This window comes from Phocoena sinus, chromosome X, assembly GCF_008692025.1.
Source record: "Phocoena sinus isolate mPhoSin1 chromosome X, mPhoSin1.pri, whole genome shotgun sequence".
In the NCBI taxonomy this organism is placed as follows: domain Eukaryota; kingdom Metazoa; phylum Chordata; class Mammalia; order Artiodactyla; family Phocoenidae; genus Phocoena; species Phocoena sinus.
The window spans coordinates 28,045,300-28,060,136 of record NC_045784.1 but is presented as its reverse complement, the minus strand read 5'-3'; the positions used below and the strand labels follow the sequence as shown (position 1 = coordinate 28,060,136).

At 41.3% G+C, this 14,837-nt stretch overlaps 1 protein-coding gene across 1 annotated transcript in view; it reads left to right on the top strand.

Annotated features, from left to right (window-relative positions):
* The window catches only part of DMD (dystrophin), a 2,099,690-nt gene that overhangs the window by 1,498,695 nt on the left and 586,158 nt on the right, over window positions 1–14,837 (top strand). The window lies entirely within an intron of this gene.

Sequence of the window (14,837 nt, the reverse complement as noted above, 5' to 3'; positions counted from 1 at the left end):
ATGTAGGTTTGGTATCATGGACTTTACCACAAGTAATGCCATTACGGGCCTGTGGTTTTTCTCTTTAACAGTTTCCCCTTTTGATCAAACTCGCAGCCTAACAGACATGTAATCAAAATGTAAGGTGTTAGCTTCACTCTCAGCTGCTGCATTGCAGCTTTGTCGATCTTCGGCGTGGTACCTATAGGTCACGACATTTTTTGCTGAACTCCGGTGATATTCACACGCCAGATCTTCAGATTCACAGTCATTAACTTGGTCATTCTCTTCACTTATTTTCTTTCTTCTTTTTTTTTTTAACACCTTTACTGGAGTATAATTGCTTTGCAATGGTGTGTTATTTTCTCCTGTATCACAAAATGAATCAGCTATACGTATACATATATCCCCATGTCCCCTCCCTCTTGCATCTCCCTCCCACCCTCCCTATCCCACCCCTCTAGCTGGTCAGAAAGCACCTAGCTGACCTCCCTGTGCTATGTGTCTGCTTCCCACTAGCTATTTTACATTTGGTAGTGTATATATGTCCATGCAACTCTCTCACTCCATCCCAGCTTACGCTTCCCCCTCCCCGTGTCATCAAGTCCATTCTCTACGTCTGCGTCTTTATTCGTGTCCTGCCCCTAGTTTCTTCCGAACATTTTTTTTTTTTAGATTCCATATATATGTGTTAGCATACGGTGTTTGTTTTTCTCTTTCTGACTTACTTCACTCTGTATGACTGACTCTACCTCCATCCACCTCACTACAAATAACTCAATTTCATTTCTCTTTATGGCTGAGTAATATTCCACTATATATATGTGCCACATCTTCTTTATCCATTCATCTGTCAACAGACACAGGTTGCTTCCATGTCCTGGCTACTGTAAATAGAGCTGCAGTGAACATTGTGGTACATGACTCTTCTTGAATTATGGATTTCTCAGGTTAAACGCCCAGTAGTGGGATTGCTGGGTCGTATGGGAGTTCTATTTTTAGTTTTTTGTTTGTTATTTTGTTTCCTTTTTTTTTTTTTTTTTTTTTTTTTTTTTGCGGTACGCAGGCCTCTCACTGTTGTGGCCTCTCCCATTGCGGAGCACAGGCTCCGGACGCGCAAGCTCAGTGGCCATGGCTCACGGGCCCAGCTGCTCCGCGGCATGCGGGATCCTCCCGGACTGGGTTACAAACTCGTGTCCCCTGCATCGGCAGGCGGACCCTCAACCACTGCTCCACCAGGGAAGCCCTATTTTTAGTTTTTTAAGGAGTCTCCATACTGTTCTCCATAGTGGCTATGTCAATTTACATTCCCACCAACAGTGCAAGAGGGTTCCCTTTTCTCCACACCCTCACCAGCATATATTGTTTGTAGACATTTTGATGATGCCCATTCTGATGGGTATGAGGTGATACCTCATTGTACTTTTGATTTGCATTTCTCTAATGATTAGTGATGTTGGGCATTCTTTCATGTGTTTGTTGCCAATCTGTATATCTTCTTTGGAGAAATCTCTATCTAGATCTTCTGCCCATTTTTGGAATGGGTTGTTTATTTTTTTAATATTGAGCTGCATGAGCTTCTTGTATATTTTGAAGATTAATCTTTTGTCAGTTGCTTCGTTTGCAAATATTTTCTCCCACTCTGAGGGTGGTCTTTTCATCTTGTTTGTGGTTTCCTTTGCTGTGCAAAAGCTATTAAGTTTCATTAGGTCCCATTTGTTTATTTTTGTTTTTATTTCCATTTCTCTACGAGGTGGGTCAAAAAGGATCTTGCTGTGATGTATGTCATAGACTGTTCTGCCTAGGTTTTCCTCTAAGAGTTTTACAGTGTCTGGCCTTACATTTAGGTCTTTAACCCATTTTGAGTTTATTTCTGTGTATAGTGTTAGGGAGCGTTCTAATTTCATTCTTTTACATGTAGCTGTCCAGTTTTCCCAGCACCACATATTGAAGAGGCTGTCTTTTCTCCATTGTATATTCTTCCCTCCTTTATCAAAGATAAGGTGACCATATGTGCGTGGGTTTATCTCTGGGCTTTCTATCCTATTCCATTGATCTATCTTTCTGTTTTTGTGCCAGTACCATACTGTCTTGATTACTGTACCTTTGTAGTATAGTCTGAAGTCAAGGAGCCTGATTCCTCCAGCTCCATTTTTCCTTCTCGAGATTGCTTTGGCTATTCAGGGTCCTTTGTGTTTCCATACAAATCGTGAAATTCTTTGTTCTGGTTCTGTGAAAAATGCCATTGGTAGTTTTTTAGGGATTGCATTGAATCTGTAGACTGCTTTGGGTAGTATACTGATTTTCACAATGTTGATTCTTCCAATCCAGGAACATGGTATATCTCTCCATCTCTTTGTAGCATCTTTAATTTCTTTCATCAGTGTCTTATAGTTTTCTGCATACAGGTCTTTTGTCTCCTTAGGTAGGTTTATTTCTAGGTATTTTATTCTTTTTGTTGCAATTGTAAATGGGAGTGTTTCCTTAATTTTTCTTTCCCATTTTTCATCATTAGTGTATAGGAATTCAAGAGATTGCTGTGCATTATTTTTGTATCCCACTGCTTTACCAAATTCACTGATTAGCTCTAGTAGTTTTCTGGTGGCATCTTTAGGATTCTCTATGTATACTGTGATGTCATCTGCAAACAGTGACAGCTTTACTTCTTCTTTTCCAATTTGGATTCCTTTTATTTCTTTTTTTTCTCTGATTGCTGTGGCTAAAACTTCCAAAACTATGTTGAATAATAGTGGTGAGAGTGGGCAACCTTGTCTTGTTTCTGATCTTAGTGGAAATGGTTTCTGTTTTTCACCACTGAGAATGATGTTTGCTGTGGGTTTGTCATATATGGCCTCTATTATGTTGAGGTAAGTTCCCTCTATGCGTACTTTCTGGAGGGTTTTTATCATAAATGGGTGTTGAATTTTGTCAGAAGCTTTTTCTGCATCTATTGAGATGATCATATGGTTTTTATCCTTCAGTTTGTTAATATGGTGTATCACATTGATTGAATTGCATATATTGAAAAATCCTTGCATTCCTGGGATAAACCCCACTTGACCATAGTGTATGATCATTTTAATGTGCTGCTGGATTCTGTTTGCTAGTATTTTGTTGAGTGTTTTTGCATCTATGTTCATCAGTGATACTGGCCTGTAGTTTCCTTTTTTTATGACATCTTTGTCTGGTTTTGGTATCAGGGTGATGGTGGCCTCATAGAATGAGCTTGGGAGTGTTCCTCCCTCTGCTCTATTTTGGAAGAGTTTGAGAAGGATAGGTGTTAGCTCTTCTCTAAATGTTTTATAGAATTCGCCTGTGAAGCCATCTGTTTCTGCGCTTTTGTTTGTTGGAAGATTTTTAATCGCGGTTTCAATTTCAGTGCTTGTGATTGGTCTGTTTATATTTTCTCTTTTTTCCTGGCTCAGTCTTGGAAGGTTGTGCTCTTCTAAGAATTTGTCCATTTCTTCCAGGCTGTCCATTTTATTGGCATAGAGTTGCTTGCAGTAATCTCTCATGATCCTTTGTATTTTTGCAGTGTCAGTTGTTTCTTCTCCTTTTATCATTTCTAATTCTGTTGATTTGGGTCTTTTCCTTTTTTTTCTTGATGAGTCTGGCTAATGGTTTATCAGTTTTGTTTATCTTCTCAGAGAACCAGCTTTTAGTTTTATTGATCTTTGCTATCTTTGTCTTCATTTCTTTTTCATTTATTTCTGATCTGATCTTTATGATTTCTTTCCTTTTGCTAACTTTGGGGGGTTTTGTTCTTCTTTCTCTAATTGCTTTAGGTGTATGGTTAGATTGTTTATTTGAGATGTTTCTTGTTGCTTGTGGTAGGATTGTATTGCTATAAACTTCCCTCTTAGTACTGCTTTTGCTGCATCCCATAGGTTTTGGGTCATCGTGTTTTCTTTGTCATTTGTCTTTAGGTATTTTTTGATTTCCACTTTGATTTCTTCAGTGATCTCTTGGTTATTTAGTAGTGTATTGTTTAGCCTCCATGTGTTTTTTCTTTTCCTTTTTTTGTTTCCAAGCAGGTAGGAAGGAGATATGCATTTCAGTTTGAGACTTCGCATTTTTACTCTGGGAGAAAAGCCCTTCCCACGAGATTTCATTTCATTGACCAGAGACATGACACATGGATGCCAGTAGGTGCTAAGGATTCTGGGAAAGTATGCACTGCACTTTCTAGCCTGTCAAGTAGAGGAAGAGAAGCGAGTTGGTTTGCATAGTGAGTGAGTCAACCTACAGTATCTGCCATGGTGTTTAAACAATTAACTGAAGTAATAGCTACCATATATTTCCTATGTATCTGAATAGGCCAAGTCTGATCTCTTTGCCCCTCAGTGTGTCCACCTCAAAAAGAGGAAGATGCTCACCTGAGATACATGTGAAAGACTTTTGCCAACTCTACAGTGTGGAAAATTCAGGGATAATGATGATTATTTAAAATCCCCCCCACTTTTCTATACTCTGGCTCATGATCTTCATGTGCTGTGATTAAGTCCCTTTCACAGTGGGCCCCATGAACTCTACTACTAGCTAGTTTGACTTGTCAGGGGCCAACATCTGAGGCTGTGTTCCTTCAAAGCAGAGCCAAACTGGGGATTCTTGTGCAAATGATTCATTGAGGAGATACCGCAGCAGAGACCTGTAAGGGAGGGAGGGAGGGAGGGAAGTACAAAGAAGGCAAAGAGGTAAGGAGAGATGGAAACACAGCTGAGCTTCAGCCTGACCGGGGAGGAACTAGAGAGTTCCTAGATTCAGGGGCTTGGGCTTTTATACTCCCATTTCAGTCAGTCATTGACCTTTGGCTGTCCTTGTGCATAGGGATCATAACTCCCAGGCATTGTTAGACTAGGCAGGTCATCAGCCAAGGGCAAGTCTCTGGAGACAGGCACAGGTGGAAACATCAACAGCCAGTAATTGTAGAAGCTGGGGGATGCTTCAGGCCAGGTACAGAAAGATCCGGGGAGGTTGTCAATGGCATCTATTACAGATGATCTGAATCACTGCAGTGTCTTCTATCTGACCTCCCAGTCCTCAGTCCTGCTCTCCACCAATCCATCTTCCCTTTCTGCCTGAATGAAGAAAGTTTGGGAGGGAGCTGGAAAAGGCTGGGAAAGCTGTCTGACTGGAAAGTAAGGAGACGAGGAGAGAAGGCTGAGTGGAAGCATCTGATGTGTTTGTATTTTTTATGTTTATTTTCCCTGTGACTGATATCTAGTATTATAGCATTGTGGTCTAAAAAGAAACTTGATACAATTTCAATTTTCTTAAATTTACCAAGGCTTGATTTGTGACCCAAGATATGATCTATCCTGGAGAATGTTCCATGAGCACTTGAGAAGAAAGTGTATTCTGTTCTTTTTGGATGGAATGTCCTATAAATATCAATTAAGTCCATCTTGTTTAATGTATCATTTAAGCTTTTGTTTCCTTATTTATGTTCATTTTGGATGATCTGTCCATTGGTGAAAGTGGGGTATTAAAGTCCCCTACTATTATTGTGTTACTGTCAGTTTCCCCTGTTATGGCTGTTAGCATTTGCCTTATGTATTGAGGTGCTCCGATGTTGGATGCATAAATATTTACAATTGTTATATCTTCTTCTTGGATTGATCCCTTGATCATTATGTAGTGTCCTCCTTTGTCTCTTGTAATAGTCTTTATTTTAAAGTCTGTTCTTTCGTATATAAGAATTGCTACTCCAGCTTTCTTGTGATTTCCATTTGCACGGAATATCTTTTTCCATCCCCTCACTTTCAGTCTGTATGTGTCCCTAGGTCTGAAGTGGGCCTCTTGTAGGCAGCATATATGTAGGTCTTGTTTTTGGATCCATTCAGCCAGTCTGTGTCTTATGGTTGGAGCATTTAATCCATTTACATTTAAGGTAGTTATTGATATGTGTGTTCCTATTACAATTTTCTTAATTGTTTTGAGTTTGTTATTGTAGGTATTTTCCTACTCTTGTGTTTCCTGCCTAGAGAAGTTCCTTTAGCATTTGTTGTAAACCTGGTTTGGTGGTGTTGAATTCTCTTAGCTTTGGCTTGTCTGTAAAGGTTTCAGTTTCTCCATCAAATCTGAATGAGATCCTTGCTGAGAGTAATCTTGGTTGTAGGTTTTTCCCTTTCATCACTTTAAATATGTCCTGCCACACCCTTCTGGCTTGCAGAGTTTCTTCTGAAAGATCAGCTTTTAACTGTATGGGGATTCCCTCGTATGTTATTTGCTGCTTTTCCCTTACTGCTTTTAATATTTTTTTCTTTGTATTTAATTTTTGATAGTTTGATTAATATGTGTCTTGGCGTGGTTCTCCTTGGATTTGTGCTGTATGGGACTCTCGGAGCTTCCTGGACTTGATTGACTATTTCCTTTCCCTTATTAGGGAAGTTTTCAACTGCAATCTCTTCAAATATTTTCTCAGTCACTTTCTTTTTCTCTTCCTCTGGGACCCCTATAATTCTAATGTTGGAGCGTTTAATGTTGTCACAGAGGTCTCTGAGACTGTCCTCAATTCTTTCCATTCTTTTTTCTTTATTCTGCTCTGCCATCGTTATTTCCACTATTTTATCTTCCAGGTCACTTATCCATTCCTCTGCCTCAGTTATGCTGCCATTGATTCCTTCTAGAGAGTTTTTAATTTATTAAAAATTGTGTTGTTCATCATTGTTTGGTCTTTAGTTCTTCTAGGTCCTTGTTTAACATTTCTTGTATTTTCTCCATTCTGTGTCCAAGATTTTGGATCATCTTTACTATCATTATTCTGAATTCTTTTTCAGGTAGACTGCCTATTTCCTCTTCATTTGTTTGTTATGGTGGGTTTTTACCTTGCTCCTTCATCTGCTGCGTATTTCTCTTTCTTCTCATTTTGCTGAACTTACTGTGTTTGGTGTTTCCTTTTCACAGGCTGCAGGTTCGTAGTTCCCATTGTTTTTGCTGTCTGCCCCCAGTGGGTAAGGTTGGTTCAGTAGGTTGTGTAGGCTTCCTGGTGGTGGGGACTGGTGCCTGTGTTCTGGTGGATGAGGCTGGATCTTGTCTTTCTGGTGGGCAGGTCCACATCTGGTGGTGTGTTTTGGGGTGTCTGTGAACTTATTATGATTTTAGGCAACCTCTCTGCTAATGGGTGGGGCTGTGTTCCTGTCTTGCTAGTTGTTTGGCATAGCGTGTCCAGCACTGTAGCTTGCTGGTCGTTGAGTGTAGCTGGGTCTTAGCATTGAGACGGAGATCTCTGGGAGAGCTCTTGGCGATTGATATTATGAGGGCCTGGGTGTCTCTGGTGGACAAATGTCCTGAACTGGCTCTCCCACCTCAGAGGCTCAGGACTGACCCTTGGCCAGAGTACCAAGATCTTGTCAGCCACACGGCTCAGAAGAAAAGGGAGAAAAGAAAAATATATAAAATAAAAAATTAAATAAAGTTATTAAAATTAAAAAGAAAAAATATATATATAAAAAGGAAGAGAGCAACCAAATCAATAAACAAATCTACCAATGATAATCTCTAAATACAAAACTAAGATAAACATAAAAATCAGAAACTAGTCAGTCACATACAGCGAACCCCAAGTCTGCAGTTGGTCCCAAAGTCCACCGCCTCAATTTTGGGATGATTCACTGTCTATTCAGGTATTCCACAGATGCAGGGCACATCAGGTTGATTGTGGAGCTTTAATCCGCTGCTCCTGGGGCTGCACAGAGAGATTTCCCTTTCTCTTCTTTGTTTGCACAGCTCCCGGCTTTCAGCTTTGGATTTGGCCCCACCTCTGCATGTAGGTCGCCCTCTGGCGTGTGTCCTTCACCCAGACAGGAGGGGGTTAAAGGAGAGGCTGGTTAGGGGTTCTGGCTCACTGAGGTGGGGGGAGGGAGGGGTAAGGAATGCAGGGTGAGCCTGTGGTGGCAGAGGCCAGAGTGATGTTGCAATAGCCTGAGGCGCCATGTGTTCTCTCGGGGAAGTTGTCCCTGGATCCCGGGACCCTGGCAGTGGCGGGCTGAACAGACTCCCGGGAGGGGAGGTGTGCATAGTGACCTGTGCTCGCACACAGGCTTCTTGGTGGCTCCAGCAGCAGCCTTAGCATTTCATGCCCGTGTCTTGTGTCCGCGCTGATAGCCACAGCTTGCGCCCGTCTCTGGAGCTCATTTAGGCAGTGTTCCGAATCCCCTCTCCTCACGCACCCCAAAACAATGGTCTGTTGCCTCGTAGGCAGCTCCAGACTTTTTCCCGGACTCCCTCCCGGCTAGCTGTGGCGCACTAGCCCCCTTCAGGCTGTGTTCACGCAGCCAACCCCAGTCCTCTCCCTGGGGTCTGACCTCCGAAGCCCGAGCCTCAGCTCCCAGCCCCGCCCGCCCCGGCGGGTGAGCAGACAAGCCTCTCGGGCTGGTGAGTGCTGGTCGGCACCGATCCTCTGTGCGGGAATCTCTACGTTTTGTCCTCCGCACCCCTGTTGCTGGGCTCTCCTCTGCGGCTCCAGAACATCCCCCCTGCCCCCTCCCCCCCGTGTCCGCCCGCGGAGGCGCTTCCTAGTGTGTGGAAAGTTTTCCTGTTTCACAGCACCCTCCCAGAGGTGCAGGTCCCGTCCCTATTCTTTTGTCTCTGTTTTTCCTTTTTTCTTTTGCCCTTCCCAGGTACATGGGGAGTTTCTTGCCTTTTGGGAAATCTGAGGTCTTCTGCCAGCGTTCAGTAGGTGTTTTGTAGGAGTTGTTCCACCTGTAAATGTATTTCTGATGTATTTGTTGGCGGGACCGTGATCTCCACGTCTTACTCCTCCGCCATCTTGAAGGTCCTCCCTTCACTTCTTTTCTGATGTTCCAGTCTTAGGGAGATCTTTTCCATGCTGCTGAGTGTCTGTGAATATGCATTTAAAACTTTTGAGAAGATACAACGTGCTGGGGGATTATTATGAAATCTGTAAGCAGGATAATTTCCAATGTCTAGAGTGCACTTTGAAGCCCTAGTCCCTAAGACCTAATACAATCAAAGGAAGACAACTCCCCCCATCCCACCCACCCATCCAGCATTGAAGGAGTCACCCTTTTAAGCCAACTGGCCTCCTCAGTGATGTTATGTAAGTGAGTTTCAACTTCCCCAGTGGTGTCAATCCAGGAGTAGCAGGTAGTGTTGGCACATACCAATATATCTCTGCTTAGGTAAAAGAAAATCAAGGGTTATCTTATTATCAAGAACAGCTTTGGCCAGAGATTTTAAGGATTTGTGTTGATCACCTAGTGTCTTAGCAATGGAATCTGCAGCGTCTCTATGAGTTAGGGAAAAGTTCCTGATCGTGATGCCGAAAACTTGGCCTCTGTGCACCGGTGCCAAATTGAATCTTGGAGACAGGGTTTGGGGTGAAGTAGAAAAGATTGGCTTTATTGCTTTGCCAGGCAAAGGGGGACACACCAGGCTCATGCCCTGAAAAACTGTATGTCCCAACCTAGGGGAACTTGGTGAGGAGTTTTATAGCAGTGGCTCAAGGGCTGGGTTGCTGATAAGGATCAGGGTGTGTGCAGGGCCTGCATTCCTTTAATCTGGCCTCAGGGGGTCTCCTGACGAGCTCCTGTGGTTCTTGAGGTTATCAAACTGTGACCTTCTCTCTGGAATGAAGAAAGCTTCATCAAGGAGTTAACATCTTCCATTTGTTGGGGGTTTTAGTTCTGCAAAAGAGCTCAAAGATGCTGTTCTGTGTATCCCTTGAGGAGGAACCAGGACCCTGCCCCAAGGCTACACTATTGTTTCTTGACTGCTTCTCCCTTGTCTCTGCATCCTGTCTCTTCCCTGATTAGCAACTGTTTGAACCTGCCCTTTGGAACGCAGGGAAAGTCATGGAGGCTGAAGCCTGTATGCTACAAAGAAGAAACTGGGGACACAGAAAGCTTTCTGTGCCTAGGAACGCCACAGGGTCCTGCTCGATTTTAATCATATTCTCATCTCTATTAACTCCCAACCAGGGAAGTAGGGCCCTGCCAATGGAGGCAATTCCTGAATCATGAAGGCCTCCTGGTAGGTACTTTTTAGAACAGTTAGGGGAGCAGTTAAATGACATAGGAGCCATAGCTCAGCTGTGCCCTAATCGTCTAGGTATTCATAGGCCCAAGGAGAAAGATAACCACCATAGACAAAGACAAGACCTGCAGGGTGCAAACCATCCCTGTTAAGGAACTAGTGTTAATGGATTTATTCACAGGGACTGCTGCTTTAACATGTTCAAGCCAGGGGTAATTCAGGTTTTTAGAGCATGTGAGAAGAGAATTTCCTAGCCTGAAAGAAAGAATTATTCTAAATTCCAGAGTTTTCCCCCCTTAGTAATGGCCTGGGAGATACAGATGAGGGTGTTACATTTCCAGGCTAATGCCAGAGTGAAGAAAAGAAAGGGTTTCATGTTTAACTAATGTAGGAAGTCTTGATCTACCCTCTTGGATGGAAGCAGTGTACAATGATGTCAGCTACTTCTCTTCCTCACTGATTTCCTTCGGAGGCCTCCAGCATCTGTACAGACCAGGTGTCGGAGCTTAACTGTGAGATGTGTACCTGAGGCTCAGTACCTTTTAGTATTACAGCAGTGTCAGGGGTCCGGAAGTACTTGGTAGGGTCCCTTCCAACAGGGCTCTACAGCTACCTTTGTTCTTAGTGATTTCAAGTCAGACGGTGGGAGAAAATTGAAATGTTAGTTTGGCGAGTCATAGCCAGATATTTCAGGAAACCAGAAGAATTCAGGATCCTGTCCAATTTACAGAAGTATAACAAAGACTCAAATACAATTAAGAGGACTAGAATCTACTATGCACAAAGGTGCAAACAACTTTTCTCACTACAATTACCCCCATTTTTTACCAAAGATAATCACAGTAAAACGATTTAGTTTATAGTTAATTTGTCCTGATTATTTATATAAGTGCAGCAAGAATAATGATTGACCACGTAAATTTTTCTTTAGGACTGCTTTGCTGGAGTTTTGTAAGCAAGGTACCAGGTCGATTTTTCCAAGCAGTTCCTCGAAGCTATCTGGTCATATCTGAGTCTGTGCTTGTCTCTCTCAAATATAATATTCCAGTCAAAGCCTTGGTAATGTAGCCAGTGTTTCTAATTGTGTCCTGTTATAAAAAGAACAGATTCTTATTGAACTTATGCAAACAAATATATTGTCATGAAAATAAGTATACTCACAGAGCGTTTCTGAATTCTGGAGGGATCAAGTAGGTAGAAAAAGTAAATATTTCATCTTTGTTCATGAAGGTATACTTTACCAAATTACAGTAAATCATAGATAACTTAAGTGAAATGGTATCCTTAAATCTGGAAAAACAAAACATTACAGATCCTCCTCGGTTCATGTAGTCCCACGTAATTAATACATGTTCTGCTTGAATCCAGTTTTTCTATCAGTTCTCTTGACCTTCCCCGATGATTGAGGGTGATAGGGGCAGTGATAATTCTAAGAAGTCTGCCAGGTTTCCATTAAGGCTTGTATGATTTGCCCAGTGAAGTGGGTGCCTTGATCACTGGAAATTATGGGAGGTATACCTCAAGTGGGAAACACATTTTCTAACAGTTTCTTTGCCACTGTGAGGGCATCAGCCTTGCAATGGGCCAAGGCTTCAGCCCATCCAGAAAACACACATACAGTAGCGCGAACACGTGGATAACTCATACTAAGTGGCAGTTGAATGAAGTCCAGCTGCAGGTGTTTAAAGGGTCCAGAAGTAGGAGGTCTCAGGCCTCTAAGGACAAAAATAGTTTTTCTTAAATGCACTATGGTGGGTGTAGGAATGCAAAAACCAAAAAATGGGGACTGCCAGGATGCTAGGACGAACAAAGCGGCCATCGTGGGCTTCCCATATCCCTGACTGTTTAACTTACAGCCATTATTTACCTATCTTAATTTCTCTGATTCAGGAGGAGACTGTTGCATGTTACATCAGGATGGCAAAAATCTGGTAATAAGAGGTCATGTTTTGCAGAAGCAGAATTGACTTGATCCAGGTGTGCCACAGTCTTTATAGATTCTATTGCAACTGCCTTTGCATGAAGGTCAGCTAGGGCATTTCCCTGATACTCAGGTTCAGTCTTTTTAGTGTGAGCCTCGATTTTGGTGGCAGACAACATTTTTATGCCAGGACGTATCGGACTTCCAGGAATTTCACACAACTTCTGGAATACTTATAACACATACCTGTACAGAAACGATATAAAGAAGGCTTAATGTTACTTATTTGACAGTGCTTCCCATGTAATTTAACATATCAAGTAAGCCTAATTAGTTTAATCTTTTGGAATGTCCTAAGGGTCTTCTGGAAAAAAATCTCAGTTTCTTTCAAGTCAAAAACACTTCAGTTTTAGAATTTCATTTTGGGAAGTTTAGCAAAGCTATCAAAATATTTGAACTCTTGACTAATTAGGATCACAGATTAGTATGAAACAATACTTAGCTATCTATTCAGCAGTTGAAGGAAAATTAAGTTCTAGTTTTACATTAAGTACACTATTGATATTAAAGCTTAATTTAAAAACCCTTAGAATAGAAATTTAATTTTTGCTAGCCTGATTACACAAGGAAAGTGTTTCTTTCTCTCTTCAGCCTTTTGTATACTTTTGGTTTGTCCTTCATAACCAGAAGTTCTAGCTTAGACTAAATTACTCTCATTTCCCTTAACAAAAATGTGTCTTCATTCCTCATATGTTTTCTTAACCAAAAACACATCCTACTTTCCTTGCATATAAAGATGTTTCCCTTTTTAATTAGCTTTAATTATGTTAGAATTCTTAACTCTTAGAAACTCTAATTTCTATTAAAAATTTAGAAAGTAAACAAGTGTGGACTATCTCTTACACTAGCATTCTTTGGATTGACAGAATTATAAATACTTTTTATAATTTCTAGAAACGTGCTTTGTCATAAAAATTTCTCAGCATGGCACAAAGCATGCTTACTAATAGAACCAAATTTATCTTTAGTTTCTCTGTAATTAGAAGCTAAAAGTAGATAAACCTATGTTCATTGTATTTTTTTCTCTTATTTGGAAATGCTCTCGATAGCCTTTGAATTCCCATCATTTAACTTAGCAGACTCTTAAGATTTCAAGTCACTGAAAAGATCCGGGAAACTGTTTCTAAGTACTTATACCATAAAATACAATTGTTGCTAAAAACTTTATCTGTAAACTCTTATTCCAATTACATCTAAGTCATTTTTCGCCCAAAACAGGTTTAGGTTACCTATGAAAACATCATAACAAGTTATTTTTCTTGCTGGCAAATTTGTAAGCCTAGGTAGAATAGACGTATGCTATTTAATGCTGATAACTCTAAAGACATGTTTGTTTAGTGAAACCAACAAACTTAAACTAGCTTTTATTTACTAAAGAGTATCTCAGATCACATGAACTTAAAAGAATCACTTGGGTTAATTTCTGAGGACAGTTTTAGCTAATCCTTACGAGCACTTGACTTTCAACCCAATGAAATGGAGCTCTTTTACAAATTAATTTTCATAATACCATCCCAAGGTAGAGAAATACCGCACATCTACAACATACGTATATGTGTAGACATACAGACAAACACATAGACAGACACAGAGACCTTATAATTACTGATATTTGTGGAGCAGATTTATAAGGCTTCTCATTAGCCCGTTTTCCAAGTATCTCCTTTTTCTTTCCTTCTGATGAGAAACATTTGCATTTCAAAGAATGGCTCATAGAGAATATAGGGAGAGAAAAGCTACATCACAAAGACACACAGAAGGTATCCAGGATTCCTCCAAGATGGAGTTTTTAGGGGGCATATTTGCAGGACATTTCTGCTTATGAGGTCCCAATAGCTCCAAGTATTTTGAGATAAGGAAGGGCAGTTTGGGGATTGGCAGAAAGGACTGAAACACCTATCCGCCTATTATTGGAATGTTTCTTTCCCTCTGGGTACATTTAGCTTAGAGGAGAAGGCCAGAGTTCTGTCAGACTGGTGGCCTCCCATTTTATTTTTCTGCTTTTTTATTTATCCGCTAACCTCAGGAGGTAATCCATTTATTAAAACTTTTGAGGATCCTCCCTGGGTTAAGAAATTCTTTATCTATGGCCCTTAGATTGGCCTTTGACCTAGGAGTGAAAGGTATCTGAGGAGGTAATCCTCCTGTAGCCTCAGGTGGTCTTTCTTTTTTTTTTTTTTTTTTTTTTGCGGTACTCGACCTCTCGCTGTTGCGGCCTCTCCCCAGGCTCGCTCGGGATGCGCAGGGTCAGCAGCCATGGCTCACGGGCCCAGCCGCTCGGCGGCATGTGGGATCTTCCCAGACCGGGGCACGAACCTGTGTCCCCTGCATCGGCAGGCGGACTCTCAACCACTGCGCCACCAGGGAAGCCCAGGTGGTCTTCTTTTAAAATGCAAAGTACCCAAATAAAGGATGACAGAGGGGAGTGGTAGAAGTTATATATTGCTCTTATAGTCTTTTGTTTAGGGCACCTTTTATTTCTTTAATTTTTCATTAGCCTTTTTCAATGAATCTTTCAATGAAACTATTTTGGAATTTCCAAATCTTTTGGACGCTTCTGCATGATCTTTGCTTTTTAAGTGCACTTTTTCAATGATTTTATTTCTTTGGAATGTTCTCCATAATGGCCATTGTAATTCTAGGTTGTTTTTAGTAAAACTTCGCCATTTTGTTAAATATGTACAGTTTCTGGGACCACAGTTCTTCAACAAAATAAGCAGGTGTGCTGGAAGGTAGCCTGCTCAACTCTGGATATAAAAGACCTCATTTCTTGTAGCTAGGCCTTCAGTTTTCTCAGAGCCTCACTAATCAGCTTCCAGCACTTCCGAGATTCCGCTTAGCAACTGACCTTTATTTAATATCCACCTGAGGTCTGCCACTG